The following is a 23,403-nucleotide window of genomic DNA, read 5'->3' as shown; positions in this document are numbered from 1 at the left end:
AGGAGTGGCTGTGTGGCAAGTAGCTTACTTACCAACCACATGGTTCCGGGTTCAGTCCCACTGCGTGACACCTTGCTCAAGTGTCTTCTACTATAGCATCGGGCCGACCAAAGCCTTGTGAGTGGATTTGGTAGACGGAAACTGAAAGACACCGTCGTACATGTGTATATATATGTGTGTATCTGTTGTATATGTTTGTGTGTTTGTGTTTGCCCTCCCCCAACATCGCTTGACAACCGATGGTGGTGTGTTTACGTCCCTGTCACCTAGCGAAAGATAGAATAAGTACTACGATTACAAAGAATAAATCTTGGGATCGATGTGCTCGACTAAAGGCGGTGCTCCAGTATGGCTGTAGTCAAATGACTGAAACAAGTACAGAAATAAAAGAGAAAAGAGAGAAAGAGAGGGAGATAGAGATAGAGAGAGAGAGAATAAAGAGTAGCACATCTTGTACAATTTAAAGCTGTAGAATACGTCCAAAAGTTGTGTGACAAAGTTAAGTTACCAAATCCCACGTAGGTTTTACTTGTTCCATCTCGGGAGGGTTCCTTCGTATTTTTGAACTATTAGTTTACTTCTGTAAACTCACATATATATGTCAATCTACCTAGTTGTCTATAATAATTTAACAGCGTAGAGCGTGATTGGCTTCACGCCAAGATATGTTATCATGTGCTATGTTTATGACAATAAAGTCTGTGAATTCGCAGGAACATCAATGTGTCATACACAATTATTTGTAGAATTTATTCAGAGCATCTAAAACCTAATTGGATTTGTCCCTCCGCTTTCCACAGTATATGACATAATCCTAATGTTTGGCTATCTCTCTATATCAGATACAATAGGAAAATCATCCTAGATGTATTTACTTCACTCACGTCGTCTTTCATCGTTTTGGTATCTGCGCTATTAATAAGTTTCAAGTGAAGAAATGTATTTAATGTGATCTTGAGTAACTATATAAGAAATCTATTGTTTCTAGCATTTTTGTTGCTGTAATTATCATATCACTAGGATGCTACACTGGATGAATCGATACAGCAACGGGGAAGATGCCTTACAAATGTGAACAGCTCTTCAGTATCGATATCAAAGCTCGTCAAAGTTAGCAGCAGCATTCATTATTTTGGGGTGTATAAATTTATACACTAGTCCATTGATGGATCATCGTAGTCGATTACGATTATCCCATCAATGAACTTCTCATTTCCTAATATTATGTCTACTTTTGAAACAAATATTACCTGCTATATTAGTGTCATATGTTAGCTGTTTCCAGAAGTACATGAAGAAAAAGACATGCCATATTTATTGCAATATTTTCCTTCTGTGGTAAAAACACGCCTAGACTAACTTAGCAAGGAATCTTCCATAAAATATAACAAAATGAAAGTACTGAGACCGTTTTATTAGAATTATCCAGTCGAATTTTCCTTACCGTGCGATTATATCTTAAACAATCAAGTTTCAGCATCGTCATATTATCAGTGACGATATCGGTTGGTGATATGTGTAGCTGACTTAAATCACTGTGAGTGTAACACAGTTACTTCCGGTATATATACGTACATTGTCGGCGAAAAGTAACCAGACAGTAAATCAAAATTCCATAAATACTATCTGCAAATTTGTATTGCCACGAATGGAAAAACGTGTCGCCAAGAAGGATTTCAATTTGAACAATTTTCATGATGTTTCATATTTAGATTCTTATATTAAATTCATTCAGTTGTAAAACATAAATCTTGGAATTAAATGGTTTTGATATATTGTTACGTGACTCTTGGCCAACCCTGTATATATTTCCTTCGTCATTTCAAATCTTACGTAATGTATGTATTCACTATTTTTCTACCTCTTAAATACATTATAAACAGTAACTACTGCATTTGTTTAGTCTACTAATCTACTAAATCAATAATACTAATTTTGATCATTAGTATTGAAAAACATAGTAAATAAGACTGAGACAAAATAAGGAAAGGAAGCTATCGACAGTCAAACAATTTGTGATATAGAGAATGTGGACTTAATGTAAAGAAAGGACGCATGAATTCGGCTGCCATCAACAGATTTTTCACCGCCATCGCAAATTTTCAGTATCAGGTATCTAGACAGTTAAACATATAACAATTTGTCATATAAAATTTAGACGCATTTCCAATCGTGTATAGAAGTGACTCTAAAATTTATTACAAGGAATAATATTTAATGGAAGGAAGTAAAGATTATCTTTTCAAATGGGTTTCGAATTAGCAATGCGGATATGACTTAACACTTAGTGTTAGTTTCTGGGCAAATAACTTGAAATATTATTGTCACGCTTTTGTACCAACTACAAAAAATATAGCATATCGCAATGCATGAATAAACATTATTTAAAGAGATTTCTGATAGAAATAAGAGCTTAGAATTTGAAATTTTAGGTTCTATAAGGTCAGATTGGCAGTCATTAGGTAGACCATTCATGTGTAACTTCCAGCTACTAATGTGTAAGATTTTTGAATACCATTGTAATAAAATTATGAAAAATCTAAGCAATGAAAATATAAATTTTAAACTAAAAACAACTTATTTTAAAGAAGTTGAATGATCCTTTACGGAAGTTAGTTGAGAAACAGAAACAACGAAACGTGATTATGGTTGGCTAATGAAGAGACACAGAAAGGAAGTCAGATAACAACTAATAAATTAGAAGAAAATTAAACTCTAAATAGATAAAATTAAATTATATAAGACTGCAAAAATATTAATGAGAAAGCAGAGGTTGGAAAACAGAAAAAAGTTAAACTCTAATTGAAAACAAAATGCAGATTATATCCTCGAAGAAAAGTAGAAACAGAGAAGGCCGGTTTATATGGCTCTCTCTGTTTGCCTGTATGCCTCTATGAATGTGTGTGTGTCTGTGCATGTGTTGGGTTGATATAAGATAACAATTTGTTTCTCAACAACATGATTCCTTTTTCAACCTAAATGCGTGGCTACTTGGGCAAATATATTTTCCTATAGCCACGGGCCGAACAAAGTCTTCGGAGTGGATTTGATAGAGAAAACTGAAAGAAACACACACACGCACCCCACACACATACACATGCACACACACACACATATAATTCACAGAGGAGATCCAGAGATTTTCAGTATACAAGATACATTAGCACTGAAATGATCCAAACTTAAGACTCCGACGACTTTACAGGAGATGAATTCCGCGAGGTAAATGGATGGCTATAATTAAGAGGGATCGAGTTGAGCAAAAGTGGAGGCAATTATGTGGATAAACAAATTGAATATATTAACTATAACGGATTGTGCATGAAATACGAACAGAGTATATATGTATACTTCCAAGAGAAGAAAAAGCAAAGAGTAGAGACTTTCAGCTGATGAATATTTAAGCATATATGTATATATATATATATATATATATATATATATATATATATATATATATATATATATATATATATATATATATATATATATATATATATATATATATATATATATATATATATATATATATATATATATATATATATATATATATATATATATATATATATATATATATATATATATATATATATATATATATATATATATATATATATATATATATATATATATGTATATATATATATATTAACAGAACCATCTTACGTAAAGTATAAACGATGGTGAAAATTAAATGGGAGGAAGTAAGGTATTTTAAGTCAAACTGCACTCACCATTCCCTGTTTTAACCAAACATGTAATACTCACTGATGTCATTTCCCCAATGATCGTCTTTGCATTAGAATATCAAATGCTTTTCTAAATCTGTAACAACGGCTTGATCTATCCAATGTTGCTTTCCCACATTAAGGCCTGTATATTGTGATGCAGTACATCCACTAATATTATGATGGATCACCGGGTCTCCAGAAACGGTTGTTGAACATATTAAATTGTACTTCCCCCCGCTTTAATTTTCTCTATCGTCTGTACTATATGTTAGTTAGATCTATCAATATAAATCTCTCTCTCTTTCTCTCTCTCTCTCTCTCTCTCTCTCTCTCTCTCTCTCTCTCTGTGTATATATATATATATATATATATATATATATATATATATATATATATATATATATATATATATATATATATATATATATATATATATATATATATATATATATATATATATATATTCTTCTTAAATAGTCATCGTCTGAAAGTCCTCACTGCTTTCTTTCGTTTTGCTTGTAATCATATATACAGACTTTATATTCAAAACCCAGGGCGTTATATTTAATATATTTAATTTGTTTTTCCACACACAATATATATATATATATATATATACACATATATATATATATATATATATATATATATATATATACATATATATATATATATATATATATATATATATATATATATATATATATATATATATATATATATATACATACAAACAGACACAGACACACACTCACACACACACACACTCACACACACACACACATACACCCCCCCACATATATATATATATATATATATATATATATATATATATATATATATATATATATATATATATATAATAGCGACCGTGACAGCATTAATACTGAGAAGTAACATCTGTCTCCACCTAAACGTAGTTATTCTATTAGAAAAAATATTATACTGTAGTGGATGCCACGATAAAAGTTCCATAGAATCTTTTTGAGCAAAAAGGAACGCATGTTTATGTCACTAGTAGGGATGCTAATGCCTACTACATGAGGCTTCGATCAATCTTGAGTATGTAATGGGAACATTATGTAATCAACAGCAATGTCTTGCAAAGAGCCAACTGTGAAAGTATTGAATCGTCGATCGTGTAACATCTTCGATGGTCTGGGTAGGTATCAAGTATGCAACCGTCAAGATTCCTACCCCAAGTCTTGTCCAGTGAGCTCACCTCAGGAAAAAGGCTACCAGGTTGCCTTCTTCGAAGATACAAAGACCAGCTTAAAGCAACACTGAAATCCCTTGGAACTGAGCCTAAATCCTTTGAAATGCAAGCCCGTGAACGTAACATAGTGGCGGTGTTCCCTCACCGTAGGTACTAATAGGTTCAAAGCCACCAGAGAAGGAAAGGAAGCAGTCAAAGAACAAGAGAGCAAGTCTTGACAAAATGAACCAAGTTCTCCACCAACGTAACCATGTAGTCAATGCCATCGGTTCTTCAATGCAAGAATTGGTCTGCAGAGTCGTCAATGGCACCACCACGAAGGAAACTTTCAGCTAAGAGGAAAATAAATTCTCAGATACGAGATAAAGCAAACCACGTTTTGCAAACACACACAAAATCACACGCACACACGCACACGCACGTACGCACTCTCGTGCGCAGACACACTCACACTACATCACATACTCTCACACACACACATATAAACATATATTCACATATGCACACACAAACATATGTATATGCGTATGCCAACATATAAATAGAAAAAAAAACATTTCATTTTTGCGTATAATGATTAGTTTGAAAGAGAAGTCAGAGATGAAAACAAGTACGTTGAATAAATAGAATAGCGATGATAGAATAATTAGAAATAGAATTGTATTTTCTTAAGGTTATGTATTTGTTTCTTTTCTTTTGTAATTTGTAATGTTTCGATAACATCTACTTCCGTAGTCCTTTCAATTTTGTTTATTGCTCTCAATTGTGATATTTTATGAATGTTGTTGAATATAAATGTCTTTCCTATGTCTTACCATACGCATCCAGTATTCGTTCGTTCGTCATAGAGAGAGAAGAGACAGAGATAAGCTTACACATTACAACACATATATATCGCTAAAACTTTGAATGATATTTTGAAAAAGGGAGAGGTATTTGTATACTTAAATATAGGTTTACAGCTATGTAATACTTATTATCCGCTTCCTCCATTTCGACCTTGTCCTCCCACACATCATTGTTATTAACACTGTCCTCATTACCTCAACGATGAGATGGAAGATTGTTAGCACACCTGACAACAGCATTCGGCTGCATTTAAACGGCTTTAAGATCATGAGCTCAAACGCCTCAGTGCTCAACTTGCCCTTTCATCATTTTGAAGTCAATGAAATAAGTACCAGCACAATAATGGAGTCAACGTAATCAGATATCTACTCACTAATAACTGGTGTTGTGCCAAATTTCGAAAGAATTATTATGATAACAGTTCGATATAGCTTTAAAGTCCTAACCGAAATCATGAAGTTAGCCCTAATTGAAAACCTTAAGGTGTACACAAGTCTTAACCGAGGGCGTTACTTTCTTCGTGGAACAATGCAAATAAGTGTGCCGCCGTTCAAGTGAAAAAGATAGCTAGTTCTAAAAAGAAATATATCCTCATGTACATTCATAATGCATATGAATGCATTCGACTATTTTAATGGTGAAGAACTTAAGTAAAATTTATGAGGTATACTACATTTTAAGTTTTACAATTTCGTTATTTTGGCACTCTGTATATTTGTTTTCTCCTTTTGACATCATTCCAATCTCCACAGAAAAAAATGCAATGCCGCTGTTTTAAGATGCTACACTGTTTGTTCTGGTCAGTTTCTCAACCATTTTCAGTGACGTGCTTTTGTAAGCTGAAGACGCAATGTCAAGCGAAAACGTTGCTTATGATTCTACTAAATGATATCTGGTCGGTTAGTTTGAATATGTCTTTTAGCATGTATACTGAAATTCCAAACGATGGTATCTGTAACATAATGGAAAGCATGTGTTCGTTTATGTTTCCCCAAATTCCCTTCCTGTAGGTGGTTGTATGTGCTTTATTGTTATCAGTAATGTTATTATCATTGATAACGTTGTCGTTGTTTCTTTTGTTGTTTTCGGGCTTGTTGTTGATTTTGCTATAGAAATAGTAACGTAATATATCATTCAAGGAGAGAAATCGCCTCTAGAGATTTGTCACAGCAGAGAATTGTCGAATGCATAGCATCCGCTTGAAAAGAATTTAGAAGAATTACCGCCTGAAATGTTCTCACGTGTCATGCTTCTTGAGAGTTGAAAATATCCCAGATTATTGCTTTATAGAATACACACAGACTGTATGCAAACCTGCTTCGATTGTATGCTTTATATTTACATCGATTCACCAAATATTCAGTAAAGGTAGTATGGACGTTATATGCAGCATTCTGAAAGGCTTGTGTTGGTGCATATGGTCTCCCCAAGTTTCATTATGTGAGAGGTTGTGAGTACATTTTCATCCTGTAAGATATACCACCAATCACCCACAAACAAAACTCACATCGACATATATATTAATAAGAGACGATTGATTAATGCGAATTTTTTACATATTACAATATATTCAAGGCATCATTACCATCTGTTCATTGCTGAATGTGACATATACTACAAACATCAATCGGTAATAGTAGCATATATATATATATATCTACGTGATGATTGAGACAAAAACTAAATTTGATCAAAGTTTTGCTTGTCCACATCTAATACATAGACAGAAATACTATTTTTAGCATTACAAAGACAAAGAAATGCAAATGACAAAAAAAAAAAGAGGAAGAAAAGAAATCATCTAAGAAAAGCAAATAAAGTGAAAAGAGAAAATGAAGAACCATCTTACTCACTGAAACTTCAGCATTTCAACCGGCCATATCTGGCCTAAATAGTTTACCTTTTTTTTTTATTTTACCCTAAGCACTTATTCTAAAAATAAACTATCAAACAGTCAAAATTCGAAAGCTACAAGGTGATGCAGGATTAATTCAAAAACAGTGTAAAACAACAAGCAACATATTTCACGGAATAACATGAATGCTAAATGAATCACGGACACACATGGAAATTTAAGAAAAATAAGAAAATTAATGTATAATATAATCATAAAATGATAGACTTGAATTGTGATGCCGGCTGGCACTAGATTTGCCCGTAAACAGATTTGAATTGTAGTCATTCCTATCGTAGGGCATTCTTACAGACCTGTTGGCGCCGATACGAAAACCCAGCGCTATTCACCAGTGCGTTCGCAGTCGAGCCATGTAGATCTTCGCGCTGAACCGCATACGTTGGCACCCCTACCCATTCTTAGTGTGAGTGTTCTCATGATCCTGCTGTTAGTTGCTGGTGTTCGATACTGCTGTCGACGAAAGCAGTTGACTCCAACTTGCGAAAAGGCGCCGACTTGACTGCGTCATAAAGGCTTACTTCTCAACCACATTGTTGGAAATTCTGCCCCACAGCGTGGTAGCGTGAGCACGTCTCTTGTAATATGGCCTCGAGCCAACCAAACACTTATGATACGATTGAATGGACAGAAACTAAAAGAAGCCTGTCGTATATCTATCTATCTATTTATCTATTAATATACATACATACGTAAACACACACACACACACACACGTATATATATATATATATATATATATATATATATATATATATATATATATATATATATATATATATATATATATATATATATATATGTATATATATATATAGTGTAGTATATTGCCACTTAAGTGTGGCTGACCCCCAGGGGTGGATGTTACTGTTGCTTTTAGCCTATATATATATATATATATATGTATATATATATATATATATATATATATATATATATATATATATAAATATATATATATATATATATATATATATATATATATAAATATATATATATATAGGCGTGTGAGTGTGTGTATGTACGTGTACGTATATTTCCCCCTTTACCTAAATGGTTATTTAACCAATGTCTTCGGGCGCAGTACAAGCAAAATGGAGCCTAGTAGTCAAATCTAATGTCTAATGCAAATTAACTGATGACAAGACAATATGTCTTTGTGGTGGTACTTTATATGTGCGTGTACTTAAGTTTGTGTTCGTAAGTATGTGTATACACAGGCATCCATACACACGTACACACACACGTACACACACACACACACACACACATACACTCACACACATATATATATATATATATATATATATATGTTTGTATATGTGTTCATATACATGTAAAAAAGAAAGATTTAACGAGTACTAACGGTGAATGCAACTTTAACTAATATACATCCATTCATACATATATACATGCACACAAACATACACATACACATACACATATATACACACATACATATAGCCATATCGATAGAGAAATACATAAATGTATGTTAATAGATACAAACACACACATGCGCACACGAATACATATATTTCTATACATGAGCGCGACTCCATATATACTTGCATATGTCTATATGTGTTTACCTACGCGTGTTTTTATGTGAATGCCTGTGTAGGCCATTATTCATATAATTTGTTTTAATTTGCTTTTTCTTATTTCCTTTCAATTCGGTTGTATTACACCCTTTGCCGTCGGCAGTAAAGTTCTACGAATGATACCTTAAGAATGTCTGGTTAACGAAACGGTGGCAATATTAATGAAGATAGGAAGAAATTCTCATTTAACACACATATATTTATTTGTTCTTCACTTTATTAGACAAAGCCGTTTCCTTAATTTAGAAATTTCATTACATTTGTACAACATTTTCTTCTATTGTCGCTGTTTAACTCTTTTCCTTTTGCATAATATACATTTACCCTTGCATACACAGTTACATATGTACACATGTACACACAAACACAAAAAGGAAGACACACACATTAAAATATATGCATGATACATATATATTCGTGGAGATGCGTATATATGTACGCGCGTGCACACACACATATGTGTATATGTGTGTGTATTTGTGTGTATATTCAAACAGTCATTGAAGTTGTATACTATATGAATTCAATCAGATTGGATTCGACCAATTAATGTACATGTTATCTAGACGTTAACCATCGAACACTTTGCGTATCAGTCTTTTGAAATTAATGTCACACATGCATGTCTACTGAACACAGTGAAACGTGTACAGTACTGACTTTAACTAATATGCATACACTCACACACACACGATGTTACACACAAACACACACACACACACACACACATACACATACACACACACACATATATATATATATATATATATATATATATATATATATATATATATATATATATATATATATATATATATATATATATATATATATATATATATATATATATACACATACGCACATACATATATACTTATATACATACATACATACATACATACATGCATACATACATACATATAAGCGCATACACTCAGTTCACTATAGATATATAACTTTGAATTAGTGGTGTCCTATCTCAATAGAAACAAGAGGACTACACTTGTTAAACTTCGACTCATCAATCTCAATCTTCTCTTTTGAATACTATCCTTTGTGTTTCGACGAACACTTTATAATTATTATCTCAACTCGTTTGACCCTCTTTTAATTAGTGATCTATATACTGTTCCAATGAAAGACAAAGCACGCTGTGCCACACCTTGGAAGAATAATATTTATTGACGTATTTGAATACTGAATTCCATAGTATTGCAATATTTTGAACAATAATATTACGATGGATTTTGCAGAATAGGGAGTGATCCAGGAAAAATGCCGTGCCCTAAGCATCTTGTCATATTGTTCAAATTTTAAGTCACTCAAGAAGAACAAACTTGAAAAAACAAAAAAGGCGAGGACGTAGTACATGTACTGTATTGGCAGACGCTCAGGAAAGGTAAGGAAGACGGCTTAATTTTTCGAGCAAAGCTCTTTTTCAGAAATAGAGGAAAGTCTAAAATAAGGGAAGACGGAGGAAGAAAATCGCCAACGACTCACATGTAGTTACATTTTGAAATGACCGGAAGGGAATAGGTGAAGAAAAAAGCTCTTTCTAAGACAGGACAGTGTAAGAGAGGAAGGTATGTGGGTGTATGTGTGGGTATATGCGTGCGCGCAGGTCTATGTGTGTGTGTGTGTGTGTGTGTGTGTGGGTGTCTGTAATAATAGCACATGTGTGTGCCTATTTGTATGTATGTGTTGTGTGTGTGTGTGTGAGGTTTTGTCTGTATCTATGCCTATGTGTGAGTTAACCTTGTGTCGCTTAATATCATAGGATGAATATATACTAGGAGTAGCTGGCTTTTGTGTAGTGTGTCCCTTCACATGCGCGTAGGAGAATTTGGTGTTTAACTAGTAGTTTGAAGATGTGTGTTTGTGTGGGCTTATATATATATGTACAAATGTAATTCTATATTTTCGAACACGAATTTTCTCTGACGAAAGCACTAAATAAAAAGTTCAAATTTGGAATTGAAGAAGGAACAAGCGAGTTCCTCAAGCTCCTGGTTGCCTTGATCAAGCAAAGTCTACAACGTCTGCTCTCATAAAGTCATGGCACAGGTTGTTTCATGAGTTTACATTTAATTATGTATGGCGTGCTCCCTTCTAGATGTCATTCGTAGAAGGCTAAGAACGTTCCGCTACGCTTCTCTGGGATCCTAAAGAACATTTCGCTTACTCGCACCCTCTGTAGTTCCAACAAAAGTCTGTGTCAGTACCGTTAAGCTGCTGCTGCTGCTGGTGGTGGTGGTGGTGGTGGTATTGTTGCCACTACAATCGCTCCTGCTGCAGATGTTACTGTGCTTCACTTGCTGCTTTTCTTGTCGTAAGCATTGCCGGTGCTTCTATTACTATCGGACGCGCTGTAGTCGCCGTTGTAGCTGCCACCATCACTCCAGCAGCTACTGTGCTGTTAGTTCCTGGCCAGCTGATGTTATCGCTACCGTTGTTTCTGTTATTGCCGGACACACTTTTGCTGTTATCGTTGTTGCTGCTGCCGTTTCTGCCAGGTAGTGTTGGGTACCACCTCGGCCTCTTAGACCATGACCTCGAAATTGCATCAACCTTCCAATGAGCAAGCAAAGTGAAGCCTGTATGGGGATGCTCGCGAAAATATTTTTAACACTGATCGTACAGATGAAAGCGACTCTTAATTTGTGCGTATCAAACACCCGTCTGTATCTACTGGATAGCGGGTGATACTAGGCTACTTCACGCAATTCTATAGTGTTGCATGTGAAGTGGAAAATATATATGACAATAATATGCCGAAGCCTGTCATCTGTAAGCACGCTCAGACGTCCTAACTGTCACGGCCTTACCGAATACATACAAACTCGCGCACACACAGACACACTCAGGCATGCAAACACACACACGCACGTGCACAAACATAAATAAGCCTTGTGTGTTTAAAAGAAGGAGCACTGCTTATGACGACATCTTCCGGCTGAAACTTGTTAGCGGTTGATTTCAAGATTTGCATGTTTAATATTTACCGAAAATACTTGAGAATCAAAATAATTAAAGCGAGTTGATGTTCAAAAAAGGCTGGACTGAAAAAGTTTGATTAGTACACGTTCAGATGCACTTGATGCAAAAAGCTATAGGAAGTGGAGAGAATAGTGGATATCAGGTGCTAAAGTGGAGAAGCTATGGCAGTAACCAGTTCTGAATGACAGAAACTATTATTTTAGCTCATGGAAATGGAATAAATATGGATTGTGATCCACGTGATCGATTTAAGTCTTTGACAAATTTGATGGAAGATGACAACAGTGCAGTTACAGTATACATTAAATTATTAGTTTTGCTTCAGTTATTTCTTTTTGACTAGAAGTATCTTCTGCAGAACACAAAGTGTATGATTTCTCATGTTGAACAATATATTTGAGTGTATATATAACAAATTTCGACAGCATAGACTTGCTGTTTATAATGTTTCAAATCTATTCGTGGTTTCCCGCTACCCCAGCTTGACTAAAATTTCACGAATGTAACTAAAATATTATCTTATTATCAATACTTGTTATATAACGTTATTTTAAGATCGTAATTGTTATTAAGTAGACTGTATATTGGCTGGAATAGTTAATGCAAAGTTTAGGCAATGTGCAACATGATGTTCAGGATTTTGTATCGACTTGCATGGTAATGTTATTTCTCTTTAAATTAATGGTGTGTAATATCTTTCTTCAACAGATCTCTCCCTCTCTGTTAAGTAAATAGAATAAGTGACAAAATATGCATTTATTTGTAATTAATTTTTGAAATATAAATGGAAGCTATGAAAGATTGGCAGAGGAATACAATTGCTTATATCAAAAGCAATACTTTATTACTACTGAATTTTATCAATCCTTAGGGGCAACACTGTCACTTATGAGATTAGACCGCAGAATATATAGGGCCGGAACAAACATGAAGTAAACCTTTGAATTGCATAATAAATAGTTTGCTCTATTTCCTCAGCATAAGGGAAAACTGATTCTTTCAGCTAGCAAATTCAAACATCTGGTATTTTAATGCATTAACTTCCTTCCAGCATTCTGTTAATTGCCATTAGCTGTCAAAGAGGTAACAGAAAATATTAGCTTTAATAGCAGAGTCAATAAATAGATATTGAAGAGTGAATTAGAACAATTTTGAACGAGTGGAGTATATTAGTTTATTTAAGCAGCAATGAAAAAACAAGCGTTGAATTAATTGAGATTAAGTAGAGCGTTAGAATAGAAGGGAGTTGATGCATATGTAGGCAAAATAATCATAGATAAAAATATTGCCACAATCGTTACTGTATCGTATCAAATGGTTTTGGGGGTTTCTTTCGACTCTTTTTTTCATTTTGTATTCAATTTCACTCAATGATATTTATATACATACATACATACATACATACACATGCGCATGCAAATACTATTACCGTTTTTTCGTCAACAAACACTTTGTGAAGAAACGCATATATTGAGTTCTACACGATATCTTTGGTATCGCAATGGTGAAGTTATATATATATATATATATATATATATATATATATATATATATATATATATATATATATATATATATATATATATATATATATATATATATATATATATGCATATCTATCTATCTATCTACCTATCTATCTATCAATATACATAGACACACACACACATACACACACACACACACATACACACACACAGACACACACACACACACACACACACACACACACACACACACACATATATATATATATATATATATATATATATATATATATATATATATATATATATATATATATATATATATATATATATATGCTCGCACGCACCAACACCCACTCACGAACACACAAAACGTATACAGAAACGCGTATATTTAATGTCACATAATGTGAGCAATGCCACCGTTACTTAACGATGCATGCAGCAAAATCGCGAGTTTGCGTAATGAGCGTATATCATTGGATTTAAATATACAATTAACAAAGCCATAACAATATTTGAGTTTCTTGTAAGTTTTCTTCTTTTTTTTACGCCTATAGAACTAAACATGAATTCATTTTACGTGTGTATATTTTTGCTCGTACAATTTATGCGAGAAACCTAATTGCATTTTGCGGAATATTTATTAAGAAGCCGTTCATATATCTTGTTTGATATTGGATAATTTTACACGTTAAATTTAGTTATAAGTGCTCGTTTTGGAATTGTCTGAAACGAAAATGAAATATAAAAAATCATATACAGTTTAAACACCTCTCTTTTACTTTACATAGCTGATGCGTAAATGTCACATCCTATGTACATAAAGCTACATTTTTATATTGAAGACATCCCACTCAATTATATCTGATGACGTTACCGAATTATTTGCAACTATTGATAATGAAAGGATCAAAACCACCTATATAGTAAAGAAATATTACTGACAATATTACACACGTGGGCGCGTGCACTCACACAAACAAATAGATATATTGATATACATGTATACACACACAGTTTTATATATATATATATATATATATATATATACATATATGTATGTGTATACATATATACAGAGAGAGATGAATAGATAAATATATTTAGATACATATGTATATATATATATATATATATATATATATATATATATATATATATATATATATATATATATAAAATGTATATATAATATATACACGTATATAGATATGTGTGTATGTATGCATGCATGTATGTATGTACGTGTGTATGTATGCACAAACATAATACCAACGGTACACTTTTCTAGTGTTCTGTAATATTGGTTATCATTTTACTTCAATGTTCTTTTTCGCGTAAGCACAATCAATTTGTTTGCGCTCTGTTTGCGAAATATCCATTTCTAATATAATATTAGACATACTCAAATATGTGTATAAGTATGTATCAGTGATTTTGTATATGGATACGCGTTATGTCTGTGTCTGTTTGTCTGTGTCTGTGCATATATATATATATATATATATATATATATATATATATATATATATATATATATATATATATATATATATATATATATATATATATATATATGCAGATATATTCGTATGTGTGTAGGTGTGTGAATTGTGTGTTTGCAGTATGTGTTCGTACACATATGTATGTGTATCAATCTGACTTAGCTTGCAAGTGTTTTTCTACAAAATTTTAAATTATTTTTTTCGTGTCTAGATAGTTAATGAATTCTTAAGATATCCGTTGATTAAATCTATTACTCTATGTTCATATCTCAGTTATGTTTTTTTTTTTCTAAATTTTTGTATAGTTTCTGTTATATCGTATTCTAGTTTTTTTTTTGTTTTTTTTAGAATTTCCATTTATTTTATGCTTTCATTTGTTATATTTAATTTTTTTCTTTCAGTTGGAAAACATCAGTCGAAACTAAAGTCAGTTGTTGTCTATGGTTTGTCAACTCCTACATATCTGACGAATATATTTCCTGTTTTAAAGTTCACCAACACCAACTTAACCACCCTTTCCAATGAGTCTACTACATTCAACATCTCGACCACCGACATTGCCTTTGCTACCCTCATCATGTTCATTATCAATTATTTCATGAACGTTAGGTACACTACCATTTATATCATTCGCATTATAAAGAAATGCTAATAACATTTGTATGAGAAGTCGTCGTCGTCGTAGTAGTAGTAGTAGTGGTAGTAGTAGTAGTAGTAGTAGTAGTAGTAGTAGTAGTAGTAGTAGTAGTAGTAGTAGTAGTGGTAGTGATTGATGTTGTTTTTCACATCCTTAACTTCCTTTATTTTTTTTCTTCAAATACCACCGACATATCTGATGACAGGAACATATCTATAAAGATAAAGTTGATAGATTAGTTGCGAAAAATAACAAACTGTTGTACTATATAGTAAAATGAAAGGAATAAAAATAAAAGCAAATCACAGCTAAATACGGTATATATTTGAAGTGAGAGAACGAAAGAACAGTGAGAGTGAAGAGAGAGAAAGAGAAGAGAATAGAGACAGATAGAGTGTGTGAGAGAGAGAGAGGGAAGGGATAGAGAGATCGATAGACAGACGGAGATAGAGAGGGAAACAAACGCCGAAGAAATGAATTTGCTGGAAACTTAATATTAGCTTTCGAAGGTTAGACAATAGTTGAACAAGAAAGAATTTCCTGTTGTTTATTCCGGAATGAGACTGAAGAAAAATGGCAAATTCGTTGCATATCATGTTTTATATCGATCGGGAAAAGTAATCATTCCCAAGTACCTTGTGCCAAAACGAATAATCAATATTTTCTTCCGTGTATTTGCAGCAGGGAACTAGAAATGATACAGTTTCAGGATCTTATTGCTGGATCTTACTGTATCATTGTTCCGTGCTTAGATTCTGGGCTGTGGCTCCAAAACGTATTCCATGATATTATTTGCAGATTTAGTAACTGTTTGTCCTGCTAAGTTTTTATCATGAAATCGCGTGAACGTGGCTCTTTGTAAACAGATTGCATTGCATGACACAGATGCTGTTTTGCCGATAAGCAAACCTGGAAATCACGTATAGAAGTTCATCTGGTCCACTAAGGCTGATATGTAAGCCAAGAAACGACAATCAAGAACAGACAGCAAAATCAAGAATAACAACACGAACGAAAACATCAGCAACAATGATAGCAACAGTTCTGTATTTAAGAGATGAGGAATCATGTACATTATTTATATCCTCATCGTGTGTGTTGTTAACACAACGTTTCGGCTGATATACTCTCCAGCCTTCTTCAGGTGTCTTGGGGAAATTTCGAACCTGGGTTCTCCTAAGATATTTTTCGATGTTATTATTATTATTATTATTATTATTATTATTATTATTATTATCATTATTATTATTATTATTATTATCATCATTATTATTATTATTGTTCTTCTTCTTCTTCTTCTTCTTCTTCTTCTTCTTCTTCTTCTTCTTCTTCTTCTTCTTCTTCTTCTTCTTATTATTATTATTATTATTATTATTATTATTCTTATTATTATTATTATTATTATTATCTTTATTATTATTGTTGTTGGTGTTGGTGTTGTTGTTAAGGTCACTGCTTGGAATCGAACTCGGGATCTTGGGGTTACTCCATCCCATGCAGCTGTGGTAGGTTATACAAAAGCGAAACATGTCGCCCCCTCAAAATAAGGGTAGGTGAACATCGCAAAGCTCAGACACGAGGAGATATTGATAAATCGGGTATAGCTGATCATGTATGGAAAAATGGAAACTACTTCCCCCTGTGGGATGAAGTTAAAAATAATAGACGGGGAAGACAACTGGAAAATAGGAAAACTAAAAGTAGCAGCACATATGCTAAGATACAACAAACTCCTAAGCAGACCGAGTGCATATGGAAACCGGTATTTAGGAAGGATAGAAAAATATTAGATTTTTAAACCCTAAAATTCACTCCATAATTGCCCACGGGCATATGGCGTGGTGGTTAAAAGTGCTACTAACCCCAATATTCCGATTTCGATTCCAAGCAGTGACATGCATAATAATAATAATTATTATATTAATAACAACATCGAAAACTACCTTAGGAATGAGAAACCAGGTTCGAAATTTCCCCAAGAAACCCGAAGAAGGCTGTATGGTCTATCAGCCGAAACGTTGTGTTAACAACAAACAGGATGAGGACAATTATCCGACGAATGTAAATAATGATAACAACAACAACAATGATAACAACAATAACAACAATTAATGTTATTTCACCAAACGATTATTCTTATTTCAAAGAGTTGTCCTAGTGCTTTTATATATATATATATATATATATATATATATATATATATATATATATATATATATATATATATATATATATATATATATATATATATATATATATATATATATATATATATATATATATATATATATATACATATATATATATATATACAATATTGTGTCTATTGTTGTAGAGGTGAAAAGCTGAAATCGAACTATTGACGAAGTAAATATGCACTTGGGTTTCATGTTACTGCTTCTTTGTTCTAAACTTATTCGAACGAAGGAACCCGAACCATGCATATCCAATCAAATTACCGAGACAGCAACATTGCAAAGAAACAATTACAATACAAGAACATCTTAAACATCACGGTTTGCTAGGCTTGCCGATTGTTATGTTATTGCTGTTATTTCCGTACGGAACAGGTTTGAAACTTTTAATAAACAGTTTTTTTTCTTTTATATCTCATCCATCCTTACTTGTGTCATGTAGTTCGTGGAAAGGAAAAAATAGAAATATTTTCTGACCATATGTCTCTATATGTTCACTCAATTGAATCTGGTGAACATTGGTATTCCGGATTTGTTGTCTGTGGACTCGTGAGCATACCGATACTGCATTGTCCATCTCGCCTATATAATACCTCGTAATTTGGTCATTTAATGCATTATATCATATTTCTGCGTTTACAGTTCATTTCTACATTCATGAAAAGCTGTCCAATTGTTGTCCGTATGCATGTATTGACCCGTTCGACGTGTGTTATCATTACACTGTGAATGTGTTATCCTCATTGTCCAGGTAGAAATTTTGCCTTTGTTAATAGTTTCTTTAGATTATGTAGTTGCCTTTTGCTTAAGATAAGTGCTTGATTAGTTATGATTTTTTTAAAATTTATTACTTTGTTTATTGATTGCCAAATTTGTTTTGAGGTTGTTAGAAACGTTTTGATGATGTGGGTTGTGTGTTACTAAAAATGGTATTTTGTTCCTTTCATGGGTTGGTCTTTTTCGTGTGACTCTCAGTCATTCTATAGGTATCTCCTTTGCTCGTTGTATGCTAAATTCTATAAGTAGGAGAAGGCAATGTTGCTTGAGCAGAAATAATTTGAGTTCTATAAGTCATGTGTTTGTGGCATTTGGATCATCGACTATAGTACACATTTTGCTGGTTAGACAGTACAGGATGTTGCATTTTGAATGTGCTGTGTGCCATGATTTTAAATTTAGGTACTGGTGCTCAGAGAGTCATGAGGTCAGAAAATGACTCTAATTTTTCCTTTCCACAAACTACACGACACAAATGAGGTTGAAAGAAAGATAAAAAACAATCGGTTTATTAAAATGTTAAAATCTGTTCTGAACAGAAATAACAGTAATATGATAACTAGTTAACAATGAGGATAAAAAAAATATGTCTACCATAAAAGCATCAACAAGTTACAGAATATCGGTACGCCTGGCAAACCGTGGTGTTTAAAATGCATGCGGATGGGTGAAAAAGGTATTCTAAAAATATAGCCTGTTGGAGCGTACTCAGAGGTAATAAAATTGTCAAAAACTCAACTGTCAGTTCAACAGATTTTTAATCTGATTATTACACTATGCATGAAAGCGGTAATTTAGCATTATGAACATTAATTCTTTTTTTTTAATTTTCAAGTACTATAATAAAAACGTGAAAACCAGACCACGTTTTAAGTTTATTCAACTGCTATATTATTCCATACACTTTCATATAATTCCGGAACAATATATAGATAGATATGTGTATATATATGAAAACACAGACACATATATACACGTATATTTATATATATATATATACACGTATATTTATATATATATATATACATGCATATATATATATATATATATATATATATATATATATATATATATATATATATATATATATATATATATATATATATATATATATATATATATATATATATATATATATATATATATATATATATATATATATGTATATATATATATATATATACATATATATATATATATATATATATATATATATATATATATATACATATATACACATACACGCACACACACACAAATATATATATATATATATATATATATATATATATATATATATATATATATATACAAGCAAATGCATGCATGTATGCAAGTGTATAGAGCTGTGCATGTATATATGTGTGGGTGTGTGCTGGTGTGAGTGCGTGTGTATGGTGAGTGCGTGTGTATGTGGTGCATGGAGTTATGTATGTAGATGTTATTCTATGTGCTTCTCTGTCTAACTGTGAATGATTTTTAATATTAGTAATTAAGAATTTCGTAAATAGATGAAGATGAAATAATTACTTGCCTCAAAATATTAATGGTTACGATATGAGATACATTAGAAGTTTGGAGGTGCAACAACCTGGAAGCGGGCAATAAATGAAAGTGTTAATGTCATTATGTAATGACCAATTATATCTATATTTCAATCTATCTGTGTACATACATATATGTACACATGACTGTATTTATATGTGTATGAGTATATATATATATATATATATATATATGTATATATATATATATATATATATATATATATATATATATATATATATATATATATATATATATATATATATATATATATATATATATATATATATATATATATATATATATATATATATATATATATATATATATATATATATATATATATATATATATATATGCATATTTATAGATAAATACATATACGTGTATATATATATGTATATTCATATATATATGCATATATGTATATATGTATATATGTATATATATATATATATATATATATATATATATATATATATATATATATATATATATATATATATATATATACGTATGTTTGTGTGTGTGTGTATGTGTGTGTGTGTGTTTGTGTGTGTGTGCGTGTGTATGGGTGTGTATATTCACACGCACTCCTATATTTATGTGTGCAATTCATGTATAATGTTGTCATAATGATTATTTCTGTAGCCTAGTAATAAAACATGTCTTTATTTAGTACGAACAATATTAGGATATAGCGTAATTTAGAAATTAACTCTTTGCGAGCTCTGTGAGTTATATTAGAAGGCTGATATTGTTCGAAATTTTAATTATAGCCGTAGTTAATGACCTGGTTGCAAAAGGACTGATTAGTGAATGATCATTGAAAAAGTGCAAAATAAATTTCCGTTCTTAACGGTAACTGTAAATTATAAATTCTAAGGTTAAAATCACCGTGATGGCCTTGCCATAAAATTACAATCATTGCCTTAGATACATGCACATGAATGCATTTGGATTGAAATAAAACGCTCATGTATTTATGTATTTATTTCCATATATTTTTGTTTAATTGTTTAAGCACTTAGAATATCGATTATCACCAAAGTAGTGTTTACAAGCGGGAGACTGAATGTCATGTGATAGTTTATGTCTGTGCTGGTAATCAAAAGTTGCTCAACAGTATGATAATATGCGAAGTTTCTGTATATTTATAGAGTCATTTTAAGAGTAAATTGTCATGATAGTTATTGCTGAAGATTGTAATCTCGTGCCAGCAGAACTATCATGTGCCTTATTCTCTGTATATAAGTGGGCCTGTGTGTATTGTTTGTGTTTTTGCGCACATCTATGCGTGTGTGTGCAAATATGTATGTGTGCATGTGTCTGTCATTTTATACGCAATTATTGGCATCCGCTTTTTTGCATAAGTTTTGTAATAATAATTGTTACTGCTCATTCTGTTGCAATATATAATAAAAGATAATACTCGGGTGGTATCAGTTTGTTAAGAATTAAGTTTGGGAACGTCTCATTTGTTTTTGCATTGATGACGTAGACTTGCTTGCTATCGATAAATGTATTTAATTATGGACAAAGTATTCTATATTCATCTAAGTCCATACATTTTCTTTATTTTTCTGTACATTTTAAATCCAACAGGTGTTATTGAAAATGAAGTCATACATTGAAGTTTTAGATGTGCTATCAAACACAGAACAGAAATAAAAACCAAAAATACGTGAGGATTCCCAACCAGTCCTTCGTATTTTCCATTTACTAGTAGATTTACCTATTGAGGAACATACCGATTGATTCTTTCTTACTCTTCACTGCTTTGTACCATTTTAAATATTTTGCTATATTTTTCCTTTTCGCTATATGTTCTCGGGGGCTCCGAAATCAACATTCAAAAGTTCTGTTGCTGTTTTCATATTGGAAAACTGAGTGCCATTTCATCGGAAATGATACAGGAAAACTGTGTACCATCTAACCCCAAATGTCCATCATTCCCCAGTGGAGCTTTTCTCAGTGTGGAATGGTATATTTTGATTGATTCTTCTTTGAGTCTTCTAAGCTGCTAAAGTAAACCATTTCCCTTATAAATCGTATGTATTTTCAACGTAAGACATGTTTTGTACTTCATAAATTCCTATTTGCTCCAGGTGGTGTTTTCTACATATGTTTCCGTCCCCTTCAATCCATCTTTCTCAGTATTGATCATATAACTCGTATCTGCATACATTTACAGACACCTATGGCAGAAGCACTGATTAAATTACAGATGTCAATATTGTTTGGAGTTGTTATAATATCCAAAACATATTTATGCCATTTTTATTCAGTTAGTTGTTCTTCTGTTGTGAAGGCACTTCAAATTGTATGGTTTTATCCTTTCTTAATTATTTACAACTTATTTTAATCACATTAAGATATTTCGCTTTTACTTTTTTAAATCTTCAAGTATTAATTTTTTTTGTGTTACCATCAAATGTTTAATATTATAAATCTAATCACGTTACCTCTCGCTGTTTGCTTTTTTTCCATTTTCATGTCGACTTTAGTTCTTTCAATACAGAGCATGCTTGTTTCATTTCACTGTTCAACATTTACTCTGTAGCCACACACTCCTGTGTACCCATATTTCCCTCTTATGATTCTTTTAATTATTTTAATTCCTTAAGGCAACTTCTTCAAAGAATTATGCTCACTTGGTTTATTAACTTCTTTAAGGCCCACCCAATGTTTTTTTCTTTCCCTCCGTTCTCTGAAATTTCTATATTTTACACTTCTGTCTACTTTACTCTTAACTCGGAAATTACAGTCTATCAAGAATGTATAATACAATTTCCTTCATCTCCACTGATCATAGTTCATTCTTGAACTTGTGTCTGAGTGAAGATTTGGTGCTTCCGGTTCTATTGCAGTACAACTCAGCTACTGGACATGGTAGTTCCACTTGATAATACTCTCCTGTCAATATTGTTGATATCTCCTAG

Source organism: Octopus bimaculoides, chromosome 19 (genome assembly GCF_046866305.1).
Source record: "Octopus bimaculoides isolate indiv1 chromosome 19, ASM4686630v1, whole genome shotgun sequence".
NCBI lineage: Eukaryota > Metazoa > Mollusca > Cephalopoda > Octopoda > Octopodidae > Octopus > Octopus bimaculoides.
The sequence above is the reverse complement of the archived record's forward strand: the minus strand, read 5'-3'. Positions refer to the sequence as shown.